The sequence below is a fragment of the Hirundo rustica genome, chromosome 11 (assembly GCF_015227805.2).
Source record: "Hirundo rustica isolate bHirRus1 chromosome 11, bHirRus1.pri.v3, whole genome shotgun sequence".
NCBI lineage: Eukaryota > Metazoa > Chordata > Aves > Passeriformes > Hirundinidae > Hirundo > Hirundo rustica.
The window spans coordinates 20,071,546-20,092,496 of NC_053460.1; positions in this window are offsets into that span (position 1 = coordinate 20,071,546).

Below are 20,951 nucleotides of genomic sequence, written 5' to 3' on the forward strand. Positions count from 1 at the left end.
ATGCTTGCCCTAAAAGTCCCTGACAATATTGCTCTTAAAAGGCTCCAGCTACCCAATTGGAGTCTCTGAGCTGGAAGGCAGTTGACTCCTCCGTAGAAAGAGCAAGCCTCTTTCAGGAGGTGATTCCAGCTTCGAGGAGTTGTTGGATTGCCCATGGTTATGTCTCTCTCTTGTCACTGTTTTTGTAAAAGTCTGTCTTGTAGAATTACTCTTTTTGTAGTAATAGCAGAGATAAAGCAATTGAACATTCAGGGCTTTAATCATAATTGTTTTCTGTTTGGACAAATCAGTTGTCATGCGTGCATTTCATGTTACTTTTCGGTTTTCTGCCTTGTTTTCTTATTTATAAGTAGCGCATGATGATCTCAGAAGGGTAGTGTTCAAAGCATGAAGAAATTTCAGTTTCTTGGATGAAAGATCCTATATAATCATAAAGGATTGTATTTCACAGTAAAGTCTACAGTTAGGCAGGAAAAAGACACCTTTATTTAAACTTTTTTTTGTGCAGTTTCATATAGCTATTGTAAACCCTACCTTTAAAGGGAACTTCTTCACCATTGATTTTATCTGAATTTGATCAAATCCAAAGTGCTGAGTAAGCTATGAACGCCTGTTTTCATTCTTTTCCTAGCTGCATCTTAGTTTTCCAAACTTCTGTGACCTGAAAACTGAAGATGTAATTCTCTTAAGTAAAAGGACTGAGTTCCCGTGTGGTCTGGAAACTGTGGAAACTGCACTATTTCAGCCTATTTCCAAGACACCTAGAAAAATATTCAAAACTTCAGTAAAATTTCTTTTTATGATCTGCTCTCTATTTTCATCTCAGCCTTAGTTGTCAAATTACCAGCTCATGCAGTAAGTCCTGCTGTCCTTTGTTTACTCTGTCCAAATTGGCCAAATTGTTGCTCACAGCAATGATCCTTCTGCTTGCAGAAGGGCTGAGGGACAGTGTCAAAGCCATTAGAGAGGTCTGCTTTGCAATGACATTTTTATGGACTGTGGTTCTTTATGACAGTAAGTCACATTGCTTGGGTTCTCCATATGTGTACAGATGTGTATTCTGCATTCTTGCATATATTTGTATGGTAATTTAACTGGGTTGCAGTTCGGCAGTGAGATTGTTGTCATTGTTTAGGCGATATGCTGTATCTCTCAGCAAACCCCACTGCTTCAGGAAACAAAGATTTCCCTTGACTGAGGTTCTAGGACTAGGGAAAAAAAAGAATAAAAATGTCCAATTACTGGTTTAGGTCAGTGCAATGTAGTTTAATTTTCTGGTCTAATCCAGGAGAGGGAGCTAACTTTCTAGCCATCACATCTGGCATACTGTGCTGCAGCAGTTTTTTTCACAGCTGATATCTCATGTCTAAATGATTATTCACATATGCTGTCCCTGAAGGAGAGTCATCTTGGGAGTGCAAAACCACCCTCTCAAAACATTGGTTAGCTCTGTTCAGTGCAGTAACTATAATTGCATGCCATATTCTTGACAGGGGAGTATTTATTGTTAATATATTTTACTATAATTTAAACACTGTTGCACATTGTTTGCTCTCTTCGCCCACTCTTCTGCCTTTCGCCTATTAAGGAATATTAAGAGGATCTAATTTCATAGTTTCTCCACTGCAGCAAATGTTGCTCCCTGTGGCACTGTGGGAAAGCAGGGCAGCAAACACTCAGCAGCACTGCAAGCAGGTATGTTTGCAAGCTCCTGTTCTTCTAGTCTGCTGCCAGCCTTGGTTGGTGTCCCAGGCACAGAGTGAATTCTGCATGAAGCAAGGAGCAATCACACCAATCCCTTCCAGAAAAGGAAGCTGGGAAGCAGTTTATAGAGCCCAGCTAAAGGAACCCTTGCCCTGTGCCTCTTCACAAACTCCTGCCTGCAAAGCTGCTGTCTTGGTCAGCTGTAACTGCAGCACACAGACTGGGCTGACACGGGACAAAAACAATTCCTATTTGTTGCAACAAGTTAATGAGATAGAGAGGAGCACAAAAGAAAGAAGGGAGACAGGCCTGCGTGTTTTATGGGTCCACAGAGGGGAAATGTGCAGGCAATTGTGGAGAACATCTGCCTATGGGTTGTCCTGGGGAATCACTGGTCCCAGGCATGTGCCTGTGCTTGTGCACTTCTCATAGCCACATGTCCCCAAAACATGGGGATACAGGAGGCTGACCTTGCTGTTTGGGCACGTTGGGGCACTCTGCCGGGCGCTGCCCCAGGCACTTATCTCTGGCCTTGGCACCCCAGTTCCTTCCTGGGCAAGGAATACCTGCTGAGTCAGCAATCCCATGGTTGTCTTTCTCTCTCTTCTCTTTCTCCCTTATTGCTCTCCTTTTTCTTCCCATCTCCAGTCTCTCAGGACTCAGAAGTTTTAAGCTGTAATTGTTAAACAGACAGCTTTGAAAATCCACTGTTCATTTAATAGAAAAGTTCAGACACTAGAAAGAAAATGGAAAGAAAACCAAAGCACTGGGGAGTTTTTTGGTGTGCGTTTGGATTACTTGATAAGTTATATAACTTTGTGATTTTGGGTGCTTGAGGCTGGAGAAAAGTTGAACTGAGAAGAGTAGCCCTGAAACACTCTCTTTGCTCTCTGTGCAGAAGAAGGCGTCTCTGAAGGCATAAGCAACTGAGTGCAGAGCAGATGGAATCATTTTTCTGCGTTAGTTATTTTAATACAAAGGAACATGGGGAAATTAATATGGAAAATAATAAGTTTACCACATATTTAAATTGAACAGAACATGACAGTTCCAGGGAAAGAACTTTTTAAGCCTTTGAACATTTTTCATGTTTGTTTCACAATAGGCTGATGTTAGTAAACAAGTAAAACCAAAAACAAATATAAATGCTCCACGTCATGTTATCTAGCAACAAATTTTGATCCAGCTAATGAGGAATAAGTAAACACTTAAAAAAGTAGGTAAAACTAAGCAAGTTTCTCAACTAGGGACTTAAATATAGCAATGCAGTATATTGGCACAGATGTGTGCATAAATTAAATTAATTGTGTAAACTTGAGCTATTTATGCTGGGAAAATAAAAAGGAGAGCCATCAGTGCGTGGTCCACATCTTGAAATGATCCAGCTTGTGACAGTAGTCAGTTCAAAAACACATCCCATGTCACTGGAGTAATGCTGTAATAGTCGTCTTGGAAAGTTTATCCATGAAGATTGGCCCTTTAAAACTCAGTGGATGTAATTGCAGCAAATAGTTTATTGAGCTAAGTAGACCATTTTTTCTATTATCCATTAAGCTTGAGCATTTTTATAAATTATTTATTTGGAATTAATGAATAGGGTGTGCTAGTGTATTTCAATCTTGAGAACTATCTGCCATGGTTATTACTTTAGAATTTACTGTTCACACTCTGTAATTAGCTAAATAGGTCATGTGGGTTTGTTTAGCTGCAATTGGATTTCGCCCATGTTTATGGTTTTCAAGAAAGCTGGAAATATACTGAAATTAATTTTGCCTGAGTGATCGTGGAAATTTCAGAGTAACACATATTTAAATTAGAAGAGTAGAATAAAGAAACTAGCCTCTCATGTTTACTGCTGTGACTTTTTGTGTACAACTATAGATAGGGGATGTTTGCTGACCGCCAGTGCAGGTGTCCTTTGTGGTACAAACCAGAACAATTCCTCCTTCGGTTAGAACATCACAATTTGCAAATATTTTATCACTTGCATCTGTTTCGTGAAGCCAGCATTATTATCCAGTTAATTGTCACGTTTTGTTGAAGTTTGCGACAGACATCCTTTCTGTGGAGCTTTTTCTCCAAGTGATGAACAGTAACAAAAACTGTTTATTGTTGGAGTGTAACTGTCAGAACTGTGGAATACTGGAAATGCATGATCACTGAATGTCAGAGTGACTGGGCGAGGCAGCACAGCCTGGCCCAGGTTTGTGAGTATCACTGCCTCAGTACTCGGCCCGCTACAGCACAGCTATGAGGCTAAACGGATATTTTCTCGACTGTTTGCCATCACATAACTGGTCCTTTAAATTAGGCAACAGGATTCCAGACACCAGTTATGGCAAAAATGCACGATGTTCATCTCCATTATCTCTGTTATTTAAGGCTTTCAGAAAACCACTAACCTTCACTCCTACACTCAGACAAGCACACACTAGCACACAGAGTTAAGCCAACTTCTTAACTCCCAGTCATTAAGGATGTCAAAACATTCTGATATATGATGTAAACTTATTATGACTGGATTTTGTTTTTATTAATGTAAGGGCTAGGTTGTGAAGAGCAGAAGATTTTTTAAGCCTCTTACTCCTTAGAGACATTGTGATTTGGTGGTTTAACATTGTAACATTTTTAAAGGGCTTGTTAAGCCCTATTCAGAGCACATTAAGCACTAGCATTTTTAAAGTGCATAATAAGACCTAAACACTTTAATAGCATATAAACCTGTAAAATAAACCCAAAACAGTCACAGTGTTGTCTTTTTCCTTGTGTTTTTCCTGTAACAAGTTCTAACTAGTAACTGATACTTCTAACAACAATTAGAAAGTTGAGGGTTCCTTGGTGTTCTTCCTGTTGAAAAAAGAAAACAAAAAGTCAGGAAATTTCCATATAAGAAAATTTTATTTGCAGTGAAATTTAAAATTAATGCAAGGAAAAAATTGCTGTAAGAGTTGTCATAGCTAAATGTTAACAAATAAAGTATATTGCTGAAAAAAAGGTTTGGTTTCAGTAAAACAAAGTTTTGTGCTGAGAAAATATTTTTGCTTGAGAAGTTTTACTCAGATCTCATAATTTTGGAGTTTTTTTGCCAACAAGAACTGTGGAAGGGGCTCTTGCCAGTGGAAAAAATTCACAGAAGATCTGTGAGGGGATTTTTTTATTTAATTAGTTAGTTAGTTAGTTTTAAGTATGATCTTCCACATGGGATTCAAGAAAAGAGGTAGGAGTTCATTGATACTGGGGCTCGGCAATTTCCTTTAAGAAAAATTGGGGGGGGGGGGGGGGGGGGGGGAAAGGAAACTCAGGAAACTACAATGTAGCCTGTGAGCATATCTTCTTATTTGATTTGGAACTTTCTGATGAGTGATTCCAGGCTTCCCTTCCCTCCAAGGAGTTGAGCACGCCGATTCTGCACTTCCCAACCCCTCCCAGGTTATGGTAAGGCATTCTGGACCACCTTTTGGACATTCTGTCTTTGCTGTGGTGTTTGGGGGGAAGTTGTGGCTCAGTCATTCCATTGTAGGTTTGATTGCAGTTGCTCCTGCTTTCCTATAGTGCCTGTGACCCCAGCACCTTCCACAGTGGTGGCAGAAAGAATGCCTTTGGACAAGGGCTTATAAAATTACTTTGGAGATGGCTGGGTAAAGCTGAGTCAGACCTGTCCATGTGGTACTTGACTGAGAGGGAGCTATAACTTCCCTTGATGTGGATAGTCACAATAATGTGGAAATACACTTGGAGATTTAGTCCATAAGTTGTATCCGTGCAATTTCCTCTGCTTTGCAAACCTGCTACCATGAGAGGCCAAGGCATCTCAGTTTGGTGGCCTGAAGCTGAACACCTCTTCGAAGTTGTCCAATGCTGTGCTGTCGCTGCAGTGCATCTCTGCCTCTCGATGGCTGCCTGGATGGTGGTCAGTGAGCAGGCTTTGGACACTGGCTCCAAGCTGGGTCTGGACAGGTAAAGAGTCCCACAGTAGCTCTATTTGGAGGACTGGCATATGTTTGCTCTCCACAGAAAATGTATCATCTCTGAGAAGGCAGCTTCTGGACTAAAATTTTTTGATGTGAGGAGCGCTGCCAAGGGAACCTTCAAAGCAAGCGCAGGGCCCCATGGTATGTGCAGAGCAGGGCCTTGACTTCCACGTGGATTTTTCTCCAGCAGTTGGGGAAAAGCTGTGTGATGCAAGAGCAGCAAGGGACTTGTATGCAAGTGAACCATGTTCAGATCGAATTAATTGTGAAAAGTAACTAAGGGAGCATTGTGGATTTTGCCTTGTGTAGGGGCACTGTCACTCTGATACAAAATGACTTTTTGTTTGCTTGTTTGTTTGTTTATTTATCTCATGCAGAAGTTGGAAGTATTTAAAATAAAAGCCCATGCTTGTTCTGGAATAAGAATGATTACAAGGAGGAAGAAGTAATTCTAATATAACTACTTATGTTTAACTACAGCAGTGCAATTGTATATACCTTGTAGCTAGGAGAGCACTTCTGTGGAGACAAGCTCCAGTCATAGAAACACAATTTTAAAACACTGTTGACCACATCCATAGAAATTACTCTGTAGTCTCAGGCCAATAATTCTTTACTTTTAGCAATAAAAGTACAAGGCTTCCTATTTACATGAATGCATTCTGGCATCAGTATGACTGATGTCCTGCAAAACATGAGACCTCTGAGGCGGATGAAGCAGGGCTGAGGATGGGTTGCTATACTGATGCTGTTGTAGCTGTGATTTTGGAAATGATACACAGGATGTTCTTCAGGTCTTTAGCTCTATGACAAGCAGAAGAACAGAGGGGGCAAAACAGTACTGAACACCTTGCCCAGAGAGTTACACCTGAGGCTATGTTTAGGAAGGTCGCGCTTTCCATCCTGTTCCTTCCTCAAACTTATCAGTTTTATCTGTATTTTAAAAATAAACTCAAACAGAAGCAAAAAAGCAAACAACCCCCCAACAGATCTTAGTCTTACTTTGCCTATAGCTTCCTTGTGAGATTAAAATATTGCATTTTAGAATAGTCTGGCTGGGATCTACTAGCCTCATGTTCCCTACAAGGGAAGGTGCAAGGTAGGCCTTTGGTTAACCTGTGTATCTGTTCTGCTGCTCATGCTGTCCTGCCAGGGGACAAGGAAGATGAGTTGGTGTATCACAAGAGATCCTCTTCTCCACTGAGTCTTGTTTGGCAGAGGGTCACCTATGTTAGTGGCATCTCAAGAAAATGCCAAATAGGCAACTTGACTCAACAAGGATAACACTCACTGATGGCTAAAGGGAACTGATGAGGGAGTGGCATGGTGACTTCTTAAGTGCCATTTCTAAAATGTGAAAAAATCTGCACTGCAGATTCTCCCTCTGTGCTTCTAATTTGTTTGGTTTTGCTTTGAAGTAGTGTGAGTGTGCAGCAGTGGTTATTATCTTAATTTGTCTGGAAAGGACATGTCGTTCCAGAGTCACACAGTAGTTGCAGTAGGAAGGGAACTGTGAAGGTCATCTTCAAACACTTTACTCAAGTAGGGTCACCTAGAAGAGGTTTCTCAGGTATATGTCCGAACATCTTTTGAATATCTCCAAGGATGGAGATTGCACAACTTCACGGTGCAGTCTTTTATATTTTATGAATATCTGAGCCTAGCTTGTCTTCTGACAGCAGCTTAGTGCACAATTTGTTTTTACACCAACAGCCACAGTTCATCTAATTGCTGTCACCTGGTGGCCAGAAGGATGGCATTCTTCATATTGGCATTAACCAATGGCAGCATTACTACCTGCTGCAGCATTACACTGCTACTCCGTTTTCCTCATTCCAGCATGTTTTTTAAAGCACGTGGGTTTTTCCCTATTATCTTTCTATTTTTAGGGAAAATATCTGACCTATTCTAGCATGGCATTTGTAGACTCATTCTGGAGGTCATCCAATACTTGTAAACCATGTTCATCTGGTGGTAGGACTGCTTTGGTGACTTTGTAGCCAAAACCTCAAAGGATTAAGCATACAGATTCTAGATTCCCTGGCATCATAATTTAGGTATTATATATGTGAACACCAAGCAATTTACCTTACTTCATGGTTCCTGAGAAATTGCATTTTCCATGTAGAAGAAGACTTGGGATAATCTATGCAAAGACAATAATCTATAGAGCGTGTGAAGTGTATTTATTTTAAAGGTGGGAGATGTGGTTGCCTGACACAGGGGAGAATCAATTGAAAAAAATATTTTGGAATGGAAAAAAAGCTTAAAAAAGGTAGAATATGAAAGATTAAGAGAAACTGTTGAAAATCCCAGCTGCTTTCTATATGGTGTGTATCACACTGAGATAAAAAATTTTCTAAGGTGCTAAGTTGAGTGGAGTACCTGGAGCTCTTTCAAAGTCCATAAAACCCATGTAAGAAAATGCTGCAAGTGAACTCTGTAGGAGCTGTGAAATAGCATTATACATGGTGTGTGTTACCTGGATTAACTGTACTCTTGAAGAAAAGCCAATCTTACCTTCTCATAGCCCTTCTTATTTCAATAGGAGCATTTGTGGATGCTGAATATTCAGTCTGTTTTGACAGGTATTGCTTCTATCTCATTGCACAGTTGCCTGCAGGTTACAGGTGCTGTTTTTATAGAATGCAATGGATATGTCTACCAGAGAAAAAGCTCACGTGCTTCTCTGCTTGTGCACTGAACTGACTGGATGTGAGTACAAACAAAGTGGCACAGTACTAAGCCCACGCTTATATACCTACCTCATTAGCAAGATTTAGTGTCTCAGATTCATGACTGTGCTGAAGTGGCTTCTAAAGTTCAGGTAATGTTTGTCTAGCAAGGACAACCAGCAGAAAATTCTCATTTATGTTGATCTATAAAGACATCTCCTGTGGATACAACACATTAGGAGATTGGAGTAGTGTTACAGAGACAATATTTGGAAGCTTTTTTGTTTAAACATAATTATTGTATTTAAAATATGAGAATGTGTTTTAGGGTATTTGATCAACTTGATTGCAAGAATTGATTAAAAGGGAAGACATAATTAGAGAGGTTTTACCATATGTTTTTGAATTCTAAATTTTGACAGTACATGTATAATTGCCTCACAGAAATATCTTCGGGAACCCAGTAGTTTTACTTAGCTTGGTACAGGCTTGAAAACTTGCAGCGGTGGAAATAAAATTGAGAAATGATTGCTTTTTAACAACATGTATATTTGCAAATTATTAGTATAAATAAAAAATACCCTTGGGTAGTTCTTAAATTTGGCAAATGAATCAAACTTTTGCAGGCATCATTTACAGAGATGAAAGCATGTGGTCCAGGATAAAAAGCAAGGAGAGTGTGGCATGATATTAAATGCTGAAACTTACATACTGACTTAGAAGCATATTTCGCTAGGTTAAAGGGCAGGTTTGAGTCTCTTTCTGCAGGCTAAAATATATAAAGCTCTTCAAATGGGAGCTGAGGGGTAGAAATGGAAGCTCCTAATTTATGTCAATACACATTTTATAAAATGTGAAGAGTTTAGGTGAAGTATGCTCCTTTTCAGGCAGCATATAGAATTGTAACAACTTTTAAATAGACTGCAAGTTCTCTTTTTTCTTTGAAAAAAAAAGTTGATGTGAAATTGAAAACTCCTTTCAGATGCCTGTTGGGCTGGCAGAGTGTCAAATTGTTTGGCTCGACTGTCTCTCACTCCCTTCACATTGTTTACATACAACATCCTCAGCTCCAACTGACTGTCATTAAACACCAGCTAATTATGGGCCAGGAGATTTGGAAAAGGGCATCATACTAAAAGAGTCTCCATGTCTTAGACAGGTCAGGAATATACCTTGCTGCAGGCAAATCACAAAATGCTGTCCTGAGCAAAGGGTGTGAAATGAGAGAGAGAGAAAGGAGGTAGAAAGAAACCAAAAATGTTTTTAGACAAGTGCTTTCTGGCATCTGATTACAGATGGGAAAGTGGGTGACTCCCAGCTTTGCCTCAGGTTGTATATGCTGGTTTGAAAGGTCTTCTAGAAAGAGCTTATTTGCCAAACTCAAGGAGAAGGGGATACTTCCCACAAGGCACTTTCTAGTCAGGGTACATCAAAGCTGCACTGCCAACATGGTTCTTAGCTGGATTCAGAACTTTGATATCCCTGTAAGAGTTTCTTGATTTAGGTATCAGAGTGGTTTAAACCAAATTTTGCTGAAGTGTGTGCCTGTCTTAGCCCAGATTTGTCTGTAATGTGTACTGGAACTTGTGTGCCTTACAGTGAGACTAAATCATTCAAGGCCATTAGTTCTGCAATGCCTTTGCTATGGTGTTCTTGGAAGACAGGCAAGTTCTCCTGCAGCTGGACCAGTGGTCTGGAAAGGAGTCCTAAACCCTCCCGGCCCAGCATTGTATAAGATAGGACACAGGTAACTGTGAAATCCAAAGTATATTTGCACGGTTTTGGAGGAGAGGGACATCACATCAATGCTAAAGAGTGTGATGGAGCATGGAAGCTCATGGAAGATTATTGTCATTTAGAGATTAAGAGTTATTGGGTCAAATTTGGGGGTTGGACAAGATGATCTCCAGAGGTCTCTTCCAACCATAACCATTCTGTGATGCTATGAAATTTGACAATGCAGCCACCACAGAGGAGGCTAACTCAGGTGGATGCTTTGTTTTGGTGTTAGCCAAAGAGTTCTTGATATTGATGAATTTTTAAAATATATAGTGCTTTCTCTTATTTATAGCCTTCTCTTTGTTTTGGTTATATACCCTTTCTTGTCAGATGTAGTTGAAATAATGTGATACAGAAGGTGAGTAACTGGGAGTCTGTCAGGCTTTTATCCTCTGTTATCTGTGTGATGTGCAGTTTTGCATATACAAATATGATTAGTGACCAAATGACGGGGTTTAATGCTTTATCCAATAAATTCACTCAGCTTTGCACAGATTCATATAAGATTCTCTAATTTTTTTTTTTTTTTTTTTTTTTTTTTTTTTTTTTTGGGGGGGGGTGGGGATGGGGAAGAAAGAACTCACATTAAAAATTTATGTCCAGTAGTTCGTCTGCTTAAAAAAAATGACATGGAGGGGAAACAGAAGAGTTGGATCCAGTTCTGACTAAGGAAATTTTCTTTGGGAGCCTTATCTACCAACTGTGCTTATCTGTTCTCAGGAGTTACAATGTGGTTAGTTTACAGGCTATTATGCAAAGTTGCATGCAATGTGCTAATGATATTGGCAATTTAGTAACTATGTTCTGCACTAATTAGTAAAACTGAATATGATATTGCTCATCCTGGATCACTTTCAATGCTGCTGCATATTTTTTTCAGTGTTTTAGCTCTTCTCATTAAAGCGTGCATGTACAAGCCAACATACCTTGTGAACTCTGGAAAGGAACTCAAAGCCCCCAGCATTTTATTGTGTCTATCATGTTAAGCAAGAAAATAATCTGGTGGCTTGATAAAGAACTTATTGTGGCAGGACATCTTCTGTGGGTTAGGGAATAGAACTGACTAGAATCCTTTTCCATCACCTGTGTTAAATGTAGAGTAAAGGACAATGCTCTGTACTGGGAATGCAGCTGAGAGAGTTTATGGCACAGGGAATCTAACTGCCCTCACATTTAAATGTTTCAGTTGGAGGTAGGTAAAATTGAAGGTTACACACGGTAAAATCCATGTCATGTTTATTCCAAGGGTTATAATTTGAGACAATTTTTTAAAAATTAGGCATACTTGTCTTCTGTGAAGTGATTGAATAGGAAAGGTTTAGTACTACAGTAAGAAAAAGCAGCTATTTGAAAATGGTCTTACCTCAATATTAGATATACAAATGTGTGTCAAATATGTATTGTGCTGAGTTCTCTCAAGACCACTGTGAAATGCAGATGTGTTAGCGCTTTAACATCTTTTAGGAAATGGATGAATATTTCACTTAAAGACCTAAGAAAAGACCTGTTGCTTGTTCCCACAGCTTGAATATTAATTTAGCCTCCCCAGACTTTTATAAATTACATAGGACAATCTAATGTAAGGATTGAACAGCACTCTGGGAGGAACCCTAAAAGCTGAGAGAAGACTTGAATTGATGATTGAGATTAACAAACCCAACTGGATCACACAGAGACCTTGAAATACTGAAAATATCTGATGCCAGGTCTTCATTCTCTACTCCAGTATACTAGCAGAGTCTTTGTTACTTCAGTGTGTAGTGATATACATAGGAAACCCACATCAGCTTCATTGGTTCTGAGTTAGTTACTAGTACTCAAATAGAGATTTGGAGGTTATATTAACTAATTCTGTAATAGTTTTGGCTTCAGAGTTCATGAGCACTTAAAAAATTTAAATGTGATACTCAAATTTAGTGGAGAGAAAGAGAGGGAAAAAAATATCTGTGGAACACCTAAGAGACCCATCAGAAAAAGAAAATAATGAGCAGAGTAGGGCCGCAGAGTAGGGCCACAGAGTAGTCTGTGTCACTGAGCCCTAAGCAAGGCTGTTCAGTGGGAGCTTCACTAAAGTAAAGCTGGCATAGTTCCTAGTGAAATCTGTGGCAGTTTAGTAATTCCTTCCCCTCAGTACTGGCATAACTCAGTCATGTTTCACACTTGCTGGAGAGAAAAGCAAGCAGCTTTGTTGGAACTGATGCTGTTTTCACAGCAATCTTCTCATTGAGCTTTCATGGTACCAAAAAGAGGAGTGGGACCGTACTCAGTAGGCTCAGCCTCTGCCCTGAAAATAATAGGATTTAGCTGTTGCCTGGGGCATGGGGGTTCTAGGTTAATTCACGAGCTGAAACCCTTGGCATCCTCATCTGAAAAGCTCTCAGCCCACCCTCCAGTGCCCAGGCCAGAGGGCTGCTCTGAAAGGAACACATAAAGTATACCGTTTTTGCTGCTCTCCATGACTCAGGGACGATCAAGGAAGCCTCCACACATATCTACTTGGTCCTACAGTGTCTTTTCCATGAGTGGAACAGTGCTGTGAGCATCTATATTCTATTGAAACATTTGGCATCATCTCTTTGTCCTCCTGCACTGCCTGCTATTCAGTAGTCCTGCAGAGCACTTTGAAATTTGCAATGGATATTTTTCCTTGTTTCACTTGACAAATACTTCCCATCTAGGGCAGAACAGGGCTGTCTTGTATTTGCTAATGGGATTCTTCAGAGAGGATAAGCATCATATTTTTACCCACTTTTAAAAAGAGTGAATAAACACAAATTCTGGTGGATTCTAAATCCGAAAGTGATTTTGTCCATTGGATAATTGTTCCTGAATTTTGGTTGCTTTTTTTTTTCTTTTTTTTTCCCTTCTTCATACAAATACATCTGTTCCTGTAAAAGTGTCATCAGATCCAGGGTGGGGTTAAAGCAAGAGGAAGAGCTCCACCCAAGCTTAGTGGTTAGGACACTCATCTGAGATGTGGGAGATCCAGATTCAAGTCAGTGTTTTCCTGGTTCAAAGGAGGGACTTGAACCTGCTGACTATTGAGTTGAGGGTTCAGGGCTTGGTCTGCCAGCATATTTGAGAGGTTTAGTTTTATTTTGTATTGTGTTGAAGACAAATTTCAAACACTGAAATTATTTTGCTTGAAATGGAACATCTTTTTTCAGGCCAGCCCTGATTCCTTACGTGGCAAACTCAATGAGGGCTCTGAGAAGCAGACTTTGCCATGGCTTTGGACATGAATATTTGGAAGCAGAGCCATACCTAGGTGCCCTTTGGGTCCTGTGGATGGGTGTGCAGCAGTTAGCTGTATGTCTGCTGCACACAGCCATCAACCAAATGCCAAACCTTTGTGGACCAGAGGTTGCCACCAGAGCACTTCACATGTGGATAAATATAGAAGAACTAGGGCAATTTTTCTACACCGCAAGTAATCTTAAGATACTATTCATTGTGTCTTCCTTCTTGCCAACTTTCAATGCACTGGTTTCGTTCGTAGGGATTTAGAGTATCTGCAGCATGTTGGGAGACACTTAAAGGGCCATTTAAGTAGCTTTGCTTGAATTTTTCAGACCAGCCAACAAATGAAGGAGCTGATTGAGAGGTTCGCTGAATGCAGAAAGTAAAATTGAGCTCATTGAACAAATACTTCCATTTCTGTGAAAATCTGGTTAAGTGTTTAATGTCTGACAATATGGTTTGTTCTTTAAATCACAATTGTGGTTCATTCTGATGTATCCCCACATTTTGGTAAATTCAGCTGACCTATCATCGCTTCAGACAAGCTTTCTCACAACAAGTGACTATTGATTTTTTTTCTCAATGAAAGAAAGTTCTACTTTGCCTTTACTGAAAAACAAACTTGCATGAGTGAGTAATTACGCCTGGAGTATTTTCTAAGGAAAAACTTTCTGGTTTGGAACTAAGTTAGATTTTGTTGAACTAACACTCGTCAGTTTGATGCATGTATTCTTGTTACTTGGCTAGTATTTAGTAAGAGACACTGTTTTGGTTTCCGAAAAACTATAAGGGATTCCAGGTAAAGAGAAATTATAATGTGATGAGAGACATTGAGAGAGAACATATAACTTTATGTTTATAAAGCTGAACTATAGAAACAGCGTGACTACTTACGTAATAGATCAGACTCAGCTGGGGAATGGTAATTCGTGCCTATTTATCTTGCAGATCTATCACTTTTAATGAAGGATAATAGCACTCATAACAGCCACATACATGCCTGGAAAAAGCCCATGTGTGTAGGTGCAAAAATTTGCCTTGCCTCAGGCACATACGCTTGAAAAATTGAATGCTGTGGTTATAGGTTGGTTTTGGCAGAATCATGAAGAAAAACCCCACACCACACAATACTAGTATCTCGTCAATTGTAATGCTGTATCTCTTTAACCCTTTGATTTGTTTTTCCTAAATTTTTATTGTGCACACCACAATAATTTTGGAGTTACATGTTGGAATTACCACAAATTTGAACAGCTAAAACCATCTCCTGGTGCTAGTTTGGCTTTGTGCTGCTAAAATTGAGCCTATGCTTGTGCCAGAAACTGTTTATGATTTACACTGTTGGAGGTAGCACCTGAAACTGTGCTGTGCTGGGCAGAGCCTGTGCAAAATATTCGTGTAGGATGTGGCTGGAGAGCTGCACTGTCCTTCCTTGCTGAGAGCACTGGCACTAAGCCTCGTGGTGGCTGGAGCCAACAGCCTTGAGAAAAGGAGAGACAGACACATGTCAGCAGCAACCAACCTAAGGAGTATCTGGTGAGAGATGCCTCACATTGTGATTCCACACCACCTCCTTAGCACTGTGTGATCATTGCACCTCTGGGCACCTCCATCAAAAGCAGAGTGCATAGGAGTGGACCTTCCTGTTAGGCTGCTAAGATATTAATAGAGAGACAAGACTTATGGTGAGCATGGGATTATGAATTTCCTACAAATGTCCAGCAGACCGATTGTTGAAACCTCCACCAACAAGGTTTTACAAGGAGATACAGCTAGGTAATTTTCTTTATCACACGTTTTTGTGGGAAGGAGACAGCTGATTCCTCTGCACATTTAAACTCTCTAGCCCTGGTCTTGCAAAGAGACTGTTTCATTTACTGGCTTTAATGGCAGTCAAGTCATTGCAGATCTCCTTGTAGGATTGGGTTCCTCATTGATCCTGGTGAGAAGCTACCCAAAATAACTTGTTACTGACTGGATTTTTAGCAAGATGGTGTTCTAGCATAGTATCACTAGTGATCACACTCTTAGTTGCTGCCAGTTTTGCTGCTGATTTTAACTGAAATATCTCCCATCTCACTTTTCTACACTGACTATCTGTTACTGATTAATTTTTAATTCAGACCAGAGAGGCCTCTCGTGTGGTGTACAAGGTGCTGTGAGTGTCCATCCTGTCTCTCACTCACTGCAGTGCCTTGATCCAGTAGCCCATGTGCATGTGGCTCTGCAAATCAGACTAGCTGCACCTGACTTCCAAGGTGACAGCAGTAAGAGTGGCCACCGCACTGTACCGTGGCTGCTGGTGGTACCCCAGAGGGTGGACACTTGTAAGATTCTGCCTTGTCCTACTTCAGTCTTCACAGTCATATCACATACCACACAAGTCCTGCTGCTGTGGGCCAAAAGGTATTTAGGCGCTTAAGGTTTGTTTGCCTTGTACGTGTCCGTTTTCTTTCTCAGAGATTTCCTCTGGCTTGTAGCTACATTGACACACTAATACCCAAAAAAACCTTTACTTCTTTCACAAAAGCTTTTTCTTTTTTCACAGCTGTCTTCTAAACCCATCTGAAAAGCAAGTGGTTTTGGTGCCTCCTAAACCCAAAAGACTTCTAAGACTTCAGATCAAGACTGAGTGTTTTAGCAGCAGGAATTGAGGAAGAGGCTCTTGTGAGCACATCTGTGGCAAGAGGACAATGTCCCCAGCTGGGTTATTTCACATCTGATATCCTGCAGCGAGGGTTTCCTGTGACCAAGTTTTCATCCATGCAGAGAGGAGAGACCTATGTACTTGATGGGAGATGTAGCCTACCCAGGACATTTGCCTACATTTGAGACATGTTTAAGCAGTTTCCAGATTTCCAGACTAACTCTCTTATTTTCAGTTGAACGTGTCTTGCTTTTCAACGTTTTTTGGTTTTGTCCCAGTCACTGTACTTTTCTGTGGAAAGACCAAATAGAGAGATCATACTTGTCCTGAATACACCCTTTTCAGGACAAAAAACCCAGTCCTTTTATGAGGACTGTTTCTTATTTCTTCCATTAGAGGCGTCTCTGAAAACATCTGTATTTTTCCATTTAGTAAGAACAGCTCATCTGATAATCAGTCCAAAACATTGTCTCTGACAGTGAGAGGTAAAGGATTGATATACTCTTGCCTTTTTTTTTTTTTTTTTTTTTTTTTTTTTTTTTCTTTTTCTTTTTTTTTTTTTCCCCCCCCTTAAATCGCTGTTTAGGACAGCTAATACTTTTGGAGAGCAATGTGTGAAGAAAACGCATTTGTTAGTATGTGGTTTTAGAGGGAAGAATTTCTTTTGTGTATGCTGCTTCCACAAGCCAGAGCAGTAGAAAGCTTTTCTACTCAAGAGTTTCTCTAAGTACACTGTATTTAAGGTGTTGGTTCTGTAAGATGGTTAATTATTTTTATTTAAAAATACATCTAGATGGTTTAGCTGAGTTATTTAAAGTCCATGTGATTTCATTATAGCAATTTTTAGTTGCTTGACATTTATTTCTCAAAATAGTTTTCTCCTTTCTGTTATTGCTAGCTGCCTTCATTTCTGTCAAAATATGAAACATTTTTAAATTACATTAAAATGGTTTAAAATTAGACTATATGAGTGTAATTTTGAAAATATGTCAGATTTTCTCAGTTTAATGAGTCAGGCCTACTTTCTAGATACATTTGATATAATTTCATGTTTTATTTGAGTGTTAATAACTCAGTGAAGTAAATAAAAGGAGAATAAAAACAAAACAAAAAATGCTCTAGTGAAGTAGGAAAAAATAAGAAATAAGTGTAAGTATAGGAACAATTAAGAGCTGATTCTGCTTTCTTTTTTCCCCTAAATTCCCTTTTATTTTGCAAAGATTTTTTCCTAGATAAAGTTCTACCTAGGTAACATTCCCCTTTCAAATTAAAGAAACATAAATTTATTCAATAAGACTTCAACTCGGAGTGGAGATTTCCATTCCTTAGCACACACCAAGGCGCTATGCTTATGCATTCAGTACTGTTTACAAAAATGGACTAATAAGGGAAAATAGCTTTATCATTGTGGTTTTCCTTGTGGTCAGCATCAGCACGAGAGAAGGAAGGGTATGGAGGAAGAGTAGTCACATTTCAACAAAAAGACAACTGAGCAAATCTTGCTGTTAGGTGGGGGTAAGGCCATAGCTAACTGCAAGCTTTAAATGAGTGGATGCAGAATCACTCTGTTGCATCCAGAAAAGAGTATCTGTTTGCCATATCAACCATATCAATAGAATTATTCTAGGGAAGTAGGAAGAAAGTCCAATGTACTGTTTTGTTTGCCCGTTTAATTTGCTCATGCAAGGTATATCTTGCAAGAAAAACATCTGGGGCATAAATTTTCCCAGCTGAGTCTCTTTAAGCCCACTGAAATAAGATTTGCAGCCTGTAGTTGATCCAAGGTTTGTGTTCCAACTTCCAAGCCCTAAGCAACCTCCTCATTATTTTCCACCATGGATTTATGCACCAGTTTGCCATCGAGCTAAGTACCAGATGCATATTCCTCTGGTGACCTAAATCATAACTTACTTATATGGATAGCAATGACCTAGAATCATACAACTGTTTCTCTGATCCCTCCTCACAGAATCAATGGGTAAAAAAATGAAGAACTAAATATAAGGGTTGGGAATGAGACAATTCTCTGTCCCTTGACATGTGAACTGTACAGGGTCCCACCTATTTCTAGCAAAGGGCACCACAAAAACTCTTTCCAAAACACAGTATTCCACAGAGATGAAGTCACACCTGCCAGCCAAAAAGTCTGGTGGTTCCAGTGATACTTGCATGACAGGTACTGGAGGGAACTGAGGCCCTTTGCAGGTTCCTGTTTGGGTGAGTCTGTGCATGAATGATGGGCTGGTACAATCAGTATAGGGGTATTGATACATGTGAAATGCCTGCCATTAAAAAATATTAAATTGCATTAAATTCTATTATGCTAGATCTTTTGGATGAATAATTTGCAATGTTCTTTCACCCAAAGGGCCCTGTCTTGAGGTCTTTTACCTAGCTTAGATTCCCAGTGGCACTGAAATAAGAGTTGAGGCAACTCTGGAAACCTTACAAAGAAAACATATGTATCTACTTTGCTCAACTTGGGTGTCTGAAGAAATGCTAAAAGGTGTCCAAGATGCAAATGTTTGTTTATGAAACATTTGAGAGAATTTCACAATGGCAACCTAATTTTCCATTTGAACCCTTGTACATCAGATATGCGCCTATGGATATCCACTCAGCAATTGTCCTGTCATTCCCACTGACTGGTGTTTCATGAGGTTAGCGTGACAGCAGAGTTTCTTAGCCTGCAGCATCATGACTGCCTTGTGCTAATCCAGGTGTGTGTTCCTCCTGAGAAAGGTGTCTAACTGGCTGTACTGCCCCAGCTGTGTTCAGCACCTGTGCTGATGGAGCAGTGTGGAGAGCACAGGCTTGCTGATAGATTGGGTTGATTTTTACGTGAATGGGTTCCCAGATCTATCTCCCTGTGCAGTCACACAGGGATTAGGACTTGCACAAGGTAAAAAATAACATGATCAGACCTACTCCTTGCAGAAGCAATCCCCACTTAGTGTACCTTGAAGCTCCATGATGTTGTTTTGGGTTTTTTTTCACAGAATCACAGAACTTTCTGAGTTGAAAGGGACCCACAAGGATCATTGAGTCTCTTAAGCAAATGAACCCTACAGGGATCAAACCTTGGCATTATTAATCATCAGAACTAATCTCAGGGTCAACATTGGCTCAGTGTTAGTGCAGGCAACCTTTCAGTACAATGTGTAAAACTAGATCCTTGCACTATGAATGCATGCAGGTTATCCAAGGTACCAAGAAGAGGATTTCACACTAATGATAAGATCTTCATCAATGTGACTTCCTACAAAGTGTCCAAAGATGGCTTTCTCACTCCACCCTCTTCCCGATGTTGCTAAAGCACAGGATAACAACCAAAGGCTGGGAAGCCGCTGTCTGGTAACTTCATTTAAATTCTCCTAATTCTTTGGCGTATTGTAGGAGAACTTCTTCTTAGTTTCTGTCAGTTATTTTTTAGAATGTGAATCACATTGCAAAACTGTGATACAGCACTTCAGCATGTATTGCAGAGTTTCCGGATCATATGTAGCTGCAAACTTTCACTTCATGCTAATGTCCTGCACACTAATGTTCGAACTTTCTAAACTCAATGTTCTGAAAGCATGGAGGTATTTTGAAATAAATCCTAAGTGGATAAAAATAATCATCTAATATTTTACTCACAGTTAACCTTTTGATGAGAAAGCATATATAGTCTGGCAGTATAACTGAAAGTCCAGTTGGTCTCAGTGGTACTATACATGGAATAGCTCCTCTTCTGTGTTAATGAATCAGAATCTGCTACTGATTCAATTCAGTCTCTAAATTCAACACCATTGAATGGGGAATATGCAGAAAACAGCTATAATTACCACACAGTCACAGATCAGGGTAAGTGGACATTTTATGGTAGTGCACGTCACAATTACTGAAACTTAGCTAAAGTCCTAAAGTTGTGGATGCAGCTGAGACAGGACTTGATCTATTCTGTAGGTCACCTCACCTTTTTAGCATTTTTAGCTGTAGTCTGAGAAACAGTCTCTTTCCCTGTACAGTCCCCTCTTTCTGGCTCAGTCACTCTTAAATGATTCAATGCAAAGTTGAACAGTGATTCCCAAAAAAGCTGAAAAAGCCCTTCCTCCACTATCAGTGGGGTGGTAGGTATGTCCCTCAATTACAGAAGGGAATTAAACTTGTTTCTCTTCCTCATTGTGCTTCTGGGTGCTTTTTTGCCTCTGAGCTTTTATTGAAGGGGGAGCTGAAGCCAATGGAAGTTGACCATGTTCTGTGAGGAGACTACTCTGCAGGAAGCACTGAGGTTCCTTATTTGCTTGAATAGTGCAAGAAAGATGGAGGCAGTTCCTATGACTCTGCTGCATAGATCTAGGGCTTACCTGTGCCCAGATCTGGCACACTAGTGTGGGGAATTCAGACCAAAAGCAGCTGGGATTTGATGATTAGCGTCTTTTTTTCTCCAGGCAGTGCATACTGTCAAACATATTAGAGCAAGTTTTGTTGAATCAAAGAGAGAATTTCCTGATCGTATTAAAATTAACACAATAAAACCATTAAATTCAGTCCTGAAATGACTCCTAATTGAATAGATTCACCAGCAACTTACTGTGCTATTATATATATCAGATAGTGGCAAAAACTCTGTGGACATCTGAGAAATTGGTACAAATAATGAAATTTGAGTTCTAGATCTCATGGGAGGCAGAAGACTATGCTCTCATCTTCTTGATCTGATTGATATTTGCTAATGACAGTTTAGATGTTTGGTGGTGTTTCACTATCATTTGAAAATTCGTTTGTATTTTTAGAACTTCTTATATGAGACGTCAAGGATTCTCTTCTCAGGACATTGTGTTGTGTTGCTCTCTTGAGCAGGAGTTTAAACACTTTTAAGGAGCGGATCCTGAACTGGCAAGTGCAAGTGGATGTTGGATCCTGGTTTGCCATTAAGCTTACCAATGCTGA